The sequence below is a fragment of the Thunnus thynnus genome, chromosome 10 (assembly GCF_963924715.1).
Source record: "Thunnus thynnus chromosome 10, fThuThy2.1, whole genome shotgun sequence".
Taxonomy (NCBI): Eukaryota; Metazoa; Chordata; class Actinopteri; order Scombriformes; family Scombridae; genus Thunnus; species Thunnus thynnus.
The window spans coordinates 5,058,355-5,066,700 of NC_089526.1; the positions used below are offsets into that span (position 1 = coordinate 5,058,355).

The window sequence follows — 8,346 nt, forward strand, 5'->3', positions numbered from 1 at the left end:
ACTTGAGTGAGGTAATAATTTAGGATGTAATGTAATCTATGATATTGGTTAGCACGTTAGCATGCTAAAATTCTAACATATTGGACTCCAAGATGGTGGTCATTCGTTTGAATGAGAATTGCTCGCCAAGTGCATAAGCCATAAAAGTTTTGATACCTCGTGATTAGGTGCTGCGTTGTGTGGCCCATTGCACATGCAAATGTTTATTTCTCCCTCTGTTCCCACCTGCTCGGTCCCGCTCACCCTGGAGACTTTACTTTGGTATGACATCATGCACATAAAATAGCTTTTCTAGGCTGCGTGAACGTTTTACAAATATCAAACCTTGCACACCTAAATGTGTTTTTTGAGCTGTAAACTAAATTTTATGACTAAACTGTAATGAAACACATCAATGCTGGCATTAATATTAACAAAACCAAATTCATACAAATCGGCATTTCATGGGTTGAAATGGCTCAATCTGTCATCTGCTGTTTAAAATCCAGGGCCAATGCTGATGTAAAGTTAATCGTTTGGGAGTTCTCTACATCATGAAATTTATATAAATGGTCCACCTCCCCCAGCCCCCAGCCTTGAGTGTGAGTCTGTGAAACCGCCCACGCTCATTTTCAAATATGTGGTGATGGAGACAGTTTTAGCTTCAGGACCTAACAGCAGCACTGACCTGCTTGAAGAAATCTCCCCGTCTGTGACTGTCCGCAGGAGGTAATGCTGCTGGCAGGCACAAAAACAACAGAAATCCTCTTTGCATCCTCCTGTAGCTCTTTAACTCTCCGGCTGTCTGTTCCTGCAGTTATCAGATGGTAAAATCTTGTTTTAAAACGTTAAATTGCAGTCTGACCATGTAATCCTTACCGAACCTGTCCAATGCGGAGCAGCAGCAGATCGCAGCAGACCACAGTTCCACAGCTCTGCAGTGGACAGGTTCAGTAGCGGTGGAGCTCCGGACAAAATGTGAAGAGGATTTCTGTTGTTTTTGTGGCTGCCAGCAGCATTTCCTCCCGCAGACAGTCACATACGGAGAGATTTCCACCAGCAGATCAGTGCTGCTGTTAGCTGCTAAAGCCAAAATTGTCTTCATGTGAAAATAAACCAAGTTAAACACAGAAGGCTTGTTTAAAAATGACTTCTGGCTCATTTAAATTCTGTCACACTGTTTGTCTTCCTCTCACTATCATTATTATGATTACTATTATTATTATTATTATTATTATTATGATTATTATCATTTTTCTCTGGCCAGGGGATGTCACTGAGGAACTCCTGCCCTCCTGCCTCACACATCCATGCCCCATCCCCTCTCTCAGCTCCTTGTCCACTTTTTAGCATTTTTCGAAATGATGCAGTGGGTGGAGTGAAATCACACTTTATGGAGAGTAATAATTGACCTTGTTTGCCATCTTAAGTTTCCCATCAACAATTTTACTGACGTTTATAATGATGGTCTATATTTTTGGCTGTAGGGGATTTAGTTGCAGTCGTCCACTGGAAGAAATTGTCAGCGTCAGAGTGGCAGTGCTGTATCTAGCTGTCCTGATACATCCATGTGTCAGAGGTCAGTTGATCGGTCCACCACTTAAACCAAAATATCTCAACTATTAGATGAATCACTATGAATTTTTGCACAGACATTCATGATCCCCAGAGGATTCATGATCCCCCTGACTGTTCCTCTAGCACCATCATAAGGTTGGCAATTGTGGTTTTGAGTGCAATGTCTTAACAACTATTGGATAGATCGCCAGAAATTTGGTACAGAGATTAATGTCCCAATCAGGATGACTTGAAATAACTTGATGATCCTCTGACCTGGTGTAACTGGTGGTTTCTAGCATTGTGTTATAAGGAAGAGGCTTAGACCAGGGTGTCTTTGGAGGTGACCATTTATTCCAGCAACTGACGACAGAAGTAAATAAAAGAAATCCTCTGGTCAATTGTGATGCTAACTCAGGCTCCTACACAAATTAAATAACACAGAAATGTGTTAGCATACTGCACAAGAAGTCCAAGCTAATAAACAAACTTACACCCGTAATCAAAGGAAGTGCACAATGTCCCTTACCTCTCCCATGAAGTACAATAACAAAAGGGGAGAGGTAAAGGCCGGGGACATCAATTATAGGGGGGGGGGCACCCACAAAAGTGAACGTAGGGGTACAATGAACTGAGTCTTAAATGTTCCGCATGTGGTCCTTGGAGGAGTAGCACATCAGCATTTAACTATTTACAAATTTTGTGTAATTATAACACATATGCTGCACAGTTGACCCTGTTACACTGGTTTATGACCAATACCTGCAAAACTGCATACCATGACATTCCCATTAGCCTAAGCTGTACTTTGTCGTTAGTGCTAATCAGAAAATGTTAGAATGCTAACTATACCTGCTAAACATCAATATGCTAACATCACAGAGATGCTAGCATGTCTGTAGACTCTTGTTTAAGACTGAAAAACTTCCACATTCAAATAAACTATCTCCATCTGTCAGAGGGGGCGATTGCCAACTTCGATCAACTCACACATTGATGCTTTCACTGTCATGTGGTCATGGTTTTGCTATTTGTGCAACTCTATAAACATGACAAAGTTAATTACAGTCAAACCATGTTTGTGCTTTTGTGTAAATCAACAGGAAGTGATGGACAGAGGCAGAACCCCAGAGGTAAAATCACCAGATAACGCTAACATGTTTCCCTAAAGAGGAAGATGGTTCCTCTGCGTACGTCTGCTGAGAAAAGTAATCAAAGACCTCCGGCTCACCCCGACGTGCCGCTGTCCCTCACACACTTTCATCTGCCGTTTTGTTCTTCATTCATGTCGGCCTTCCTTCGCAGCCGCTTGAGTGACAGGTGAGATTAAACACCCTTTGAACTCTATCTGGTTATTGGAGGAGCAGTCTAAATTGAAGCAGTGTTATTTCATGCCGCCTTGCTGAGTCAGTGGGAAAGTGGGAGCAGGGGGTGGCACTTCTCTGAATGAATAAAGAGCTTTTCAGAGAGAAAGGTGTTGAGCCAGATCTCAAATGCATTATACAACAGTAATGAGAATTGTAAGGGGAAGAGAGGAAAATTAGATTAAAAATGTTTTGAACAGCAGTTCTGCTTTCGTTTAATCTCCTATAAAATATGACCTGAAAAATATGTTTTTCCTTCCAAGGGATTTGCAAGGTGAAAAAAAAAAAAAGACAAACATCAGTAAAATTGTTTTCTCCATCCACATTTGAATCAAATAAGAGAAAAAGAGATGACCAGATAATACCATTCAATTCTGAATCTGAATCCGAGCAATGTCATAAGACCAAGCACGTTGATAGATCTTAATATTCAGTGACCTAGAATGACCTTTTGTTAATGCAGTGGCCTGTGAAATTGATAACAGCAAGATTTAACTTTAATGTGAAATTCTGTAATTAGAAATGACTGCGAGTGAGTAGAGTAGTTGGGTATTTCGGTTGAAATTCGGTCAAGATAACAAATTATACTGACAGTACTTAGCAGTGTTTTCTCAGTGTTTTATCTCTGTGAATACAGATGCAGCTGTCACAGAAATCACGTCATGCTTTCTGCATCAGGCTTTTTGTGGAGATTATTTAAATTTTGTTCCTTGTCTGTAATTAAAAAGGAGGTAAGAATTCTCTGGTCGGTAGTAGTTTGGCAGGGTAAACTTCTTTGTTAGTGATTAAATATTCTGTGGGAAAAAGAAAAAGTCAGCAGAGATTACATTTCAATTGCAAAAACATGAAGTTGTAGTACTTATTTTGGTCCTCTGAGCTCTACAAAGTGATATCAGGAAAATGATATCTAGACACAATTTAAAATCAATTGTTACTGTATATTATTTCCAATGTAGAGCAACAGCATTTTAGTCAGTGTGGCACTGTTTTGTGCACCTATGTGTGAATTGTGTGTGGATTTTAGGTCAGATATATCAGTGATTCACATCGCTCTTCCCCACCACCTCCTGCTGTTGTTGCCTAAACCGAACCACATGCAGGACTCAGGATGTGAACCCTGGTCTATGGTGTCAGAGTCTTGCATCTTGTATGTCCACCAGCTGGTCAGCCTCAAGAGCAAAATTTTGGAATAGAAGTTGTTGAGGCCGCCAACATGTTGCGCAAACACAAAAAGTGTTGAGGTTGAATGAATAAAACAAGCTTGAGAGAAAAATTCAAAACCTGCTCTCACCTTCATGGCCCATCGATGTGTGAAGTGGATTGTCTGTTTCAGAAAGTTACAAAAGTTGTAAGATGCAGCCCTCCAAATTTAGACATCAGAAATGTGTGAGGGAAGGATTTTTTTTAGAAACAAGCACTCTGAAGCATACTGACACAACCCTAACTCCATCCTCGCGGTCTCATTAGCTCTTAACCCTTTGACCAACATCCATCACCCTCACAGTGCATCACTCTATGAACCCAACCACCTTCACCCTGTAGCCTCATCTTAAACTTTTGACCAACATCTGATCCTTACCTCAACCTTACCCCATAGCCTATATATAAAGATGGACATAACGAGGTTTGACGTCATTGCATCGGAGCCGGTTTGAAGTCCAGAGTTGCAGCTTATGGTCGGCGCCAAACCTTTTCCATGTGGAGCCAGGACCTTCCAAATAAGGAGTGCAAGCTGTTGCCTTCATGCTCTGGAAACACGCCCCACTACCTCAGACCAAAGCTAACGCTAACGTGCACTGTAGAAAATCCTCCTTCCTGCCCAGACCTAGGTGGGCGGAACACCATCTAACAAGCCACACCTGAACTGATAAGAGGCCTGGCTCAGGCCTTGCTCAGTCTCTTCCCATTGTCTGCTGCAGCATGGTGAGCTGTGTGTATTAGCTTCCTTCTCCTGTTGACTGTGCATCAGATGCATTCTTCAAGTAAGTTGTGGACATTTGTTATAGTTATGGTGGTTTCTTTGTTTATAAGCCGAATGAGTGTTTTTGAGTATGAGTTAAGACTTAAAGTATTAAAGTGCCCTTTGTGTACCGATTTATCGTTTTGATTAAGATTACTGGAGTACCTTTGTTTGCTTATTGTTTCATCTGCCTTTTTTAGCCTTTAAATCATCATCATCATCATTTCCATCAATATCTGCCAGTCAACTATTAATTGTGAACCTGTGGACAAGACAACAAACTGTTGTACTGCTCTCGAACTTGGTCCTCATGCTTTAACTGGTGTGCCAATGCAGAGGCTCTCTACATACCCAGCTACCACAGAAAGTCAAGTTTTTACATGCATGCTTTGGCTAACATTTGCCACTTTAGCCAAACCCCAACCATAGCCCTGTACCAAAGTCTAAACCCTAAAATTAATGATCAACCTTGGTGGGACTTGATTTATGATCTCAGATGGCAGGCAAGTCCCCATGGTGTGACTGTGCAGACAAATGTTTGTTCTCACAACCATATTGATACAAATACACTCACACACATAGTGTTTGTATATTACCTGGGATTTTGCCTGCAGGCAAACTCAGTATTCAACTGTCAGACGCTGAATAATTCTACTGGACAGAACTGGGGCTTGAATGTGTTGTTCAAAGACAAATCTGTTGGTCTTTTTTTATTTCTTTTTTGAGAGAGAGAGAAAGATTACAGAATGATTTTGATACGCCGTCCACATTCTCTGAGCTGGTTGCTGGAAGTGAAGCATTGATCATTTGCACCCCGTGTCACAGCCTTCCTCCATGTTCCCTCACAGCAGACAGACAGACAGCAGACTTCGATCCGCAGGTTTCCCCTCACTTCCCCTCTCTGCTGCTTTTCAAATGTCACTTCCTGCTACAGCAGAAAGAAATTCAGGTGTGTGACAAAACAAATATGACCTTAAATCCCCAATCTGACATTTTACATTTTAAAGTTACATTGAACGGAAAAATGACTTTTTCATTTAACTAATTCCGAATATGAAAAATGTCAATTGCTTTTGCTCAAAGCTGCAACTTCACAGCTGGGATCATTTTGGGATGTTCTAAAAAGAAGAAGGGACACCCACACATTGTCTTCACTTGTTCAATAAGGATACATTAATATATCCAACATTTCAGTCAACAACCTTCTTCAGGTATATGCTGATAAATGGAAATAAACATCTTTAAAGGCAGGGTTCATAGTGACTAATTATCACAAACATTTTATTAGTGGCAGTAGGCTACACCTTGTGGCTCAGACTGAACTCCTCCCACAATCCACAGGGCATCGCCCGACCCCAATCAGATACAAATCTATGATATCTAAAAAAATCACATGTGATTTTAATATTTCCATTGCATTTTTAATATTTTCCTAGATATGTCATACAGATTTGTGTGTGCAGGTGTCCCTTTTTCTTAATAGTATGTGGCTACTCCACCAACGCACCTGTCACAAAGACTACACATCCCCCCCAACAACCCTGTTTCCTGAACTTTATTTATTTATTCATTAATTCATGTTCATACTTTAAATGAACAGATGCATACTGTATAAGTATAGAGTATTCACTGAATAGACTCAACATTTAGGATTATAGGATCTCTAAATTCATCTGCAACATTTGTCTCTGGATGTGTTATAAAAATAGATATATACTGTTCAGTGCAGTAAAATACATGTGCAAAAGTAAGTAGAACATTTTAAAAGTACAGTATAAATTTTTAAAATCTCAAGGACACCTGACAACCCATTACACATGCCTGAACACTCCTCAGAAATAGTTTCCTGTAGGATTTAGAGGGATGAACTTTTGAAATATGCAGAACTATCTAAAGATCTAGCTTATGTGCAAACTATTTCTGTGCAGCCACTAAAACAGTTTGTGTCTATATTACATGACATCCCACTGAGTTACAAACACACATCAACATGGCAGTTTTACTTTACTTAACATTTAGATTACTTTTAGAAATGATGGCTTATTCTGTATGTTTACCGAGCCACTGCTGCTCTGCTACTTCATCTCCAGTGGCTCATCAATTTCTTGACTTTTTAAAAAAATATGGTACAGTAACATCTTATCGATCCACAAGAGGGGAATAAAAGTAAATCTTTTTAAACAGATTTTCACCTTGATTTTATGTCCTCACACATCAAAAATGTATTCACTCTGCAGCTCTGTTTACAGCAAACAAAGTCCTCTGGTGGGGAGGTGATAATAGAAAGTGAAAAGACTAATTTATAGAAAAACAATGTTTCAGCCCCTAACATAAACCAATGTCCTCAGTTTGAGTTTGGTTGGGAATCTTTGTCGCACTCCTTCTCCCTCCCCTGTAATTAGTCATAATGAACCCTAACCCACAGCAGTGTTTGGCCAAATGCTAACATCAGAATGCTAATGTGGCTAACATGCTCACAGTGACAATATGGTGATGTTTAGAAGGTACAATGTTTACCATGCTCACCATCTTAGTTTACCTTGTTAGCATGCTAATTAGCACTTAACACAGCATAAGTACAGCTGGGGCTGATGGGAATGTCATTAGATTTTCAGGTATTTGGTCATAAACCAAATGTCTGTGAGCCACATCCCTCATCCCCATATCCCATACTCCTAATCTCCCAGCAGATCCTTTCATTCCACTTGAAGCCACCACAAGAGTGATTTGAAAAGTTGCAGTTTAAAAGGTTGAAACTGGTGTTTTAATTTTCCAGTTAATATTCATCTCCACAGCATCTGGCTGTGACAATTCTGTACTAGCGGCTGTTGCACTGGTTGCTGCACCGTATAGGATGTAGAATAGAGGATTCTGTTTGATGTTAACCCCTTGCTTATTACTGGTAGAGTAATAAGCAATCAGCTGTTCTACATGTGAGCAGCAGGCAGATCAGAGGAGCAGCTACTGAATGTTTGAGCGAGTACCTGTGAAACAAAGCTTCCCTTTTCATCCCTACAGTAGAGTTGAGCCTGGAGAACTGGAGTCATACAGGCACAACGGAGACATATGTTTCTGTCAGACGGTGTTAGGTTTGATTCTCGTGGAACGCAGATGCCATTAGAAATAGATGTCACAACATTCCTGGATGAATCGGTTGGGGCTGCAACAATCTGCTGACTTCCATCCATCACCGGTCTGTGGAAAACAGGGAGCAGCACAGTTACACCGCATGCCTGAGTTCATTTCTTCAGGGGTTTAGTTGGTGGTCTTGATTTTGCTTTTTCTGTTCCTTACTTTCCTGCTTGACTTCTTCCTCTAAACACTGCATTTAAGTTGTAGCAGCCTTTTTTTTAAAAAACAAAAAACGCTTATCTTTCTGTCATTTATGAATGCAGGGTGAAGAGTGGTAGTGTTTGATTAAAGTAACATCTGAGCAGAGGATGGTGCACACTGTGAAATAATCTTACTGTACATGACTGCTGTTGC

At 40.4% G+C, this 8,346-nt stretch overlaps 1 long non-coding RNA gene across 1 annotated transcript; it reads left to right on the top strand.

Annotated features, from left to right (window-relative positions):
• The first annotated feature begins 4,707 nt into the window (after positions 1–4,707).
• Positions 4,708–5,160, top strand: LOC137190557 (uncharacterized). Its single transcript, XR_010930237.1, has 2 exons — positions 4,708–4,882; positions 5,061–5,160. It is a non-coding gene; the product is annotated as an uncharacterized lncRNA (long non-coding RNA).
• The last annotated feature ends 3,186 nt before the right edge of the window (positions 5,161–8,346 follow it).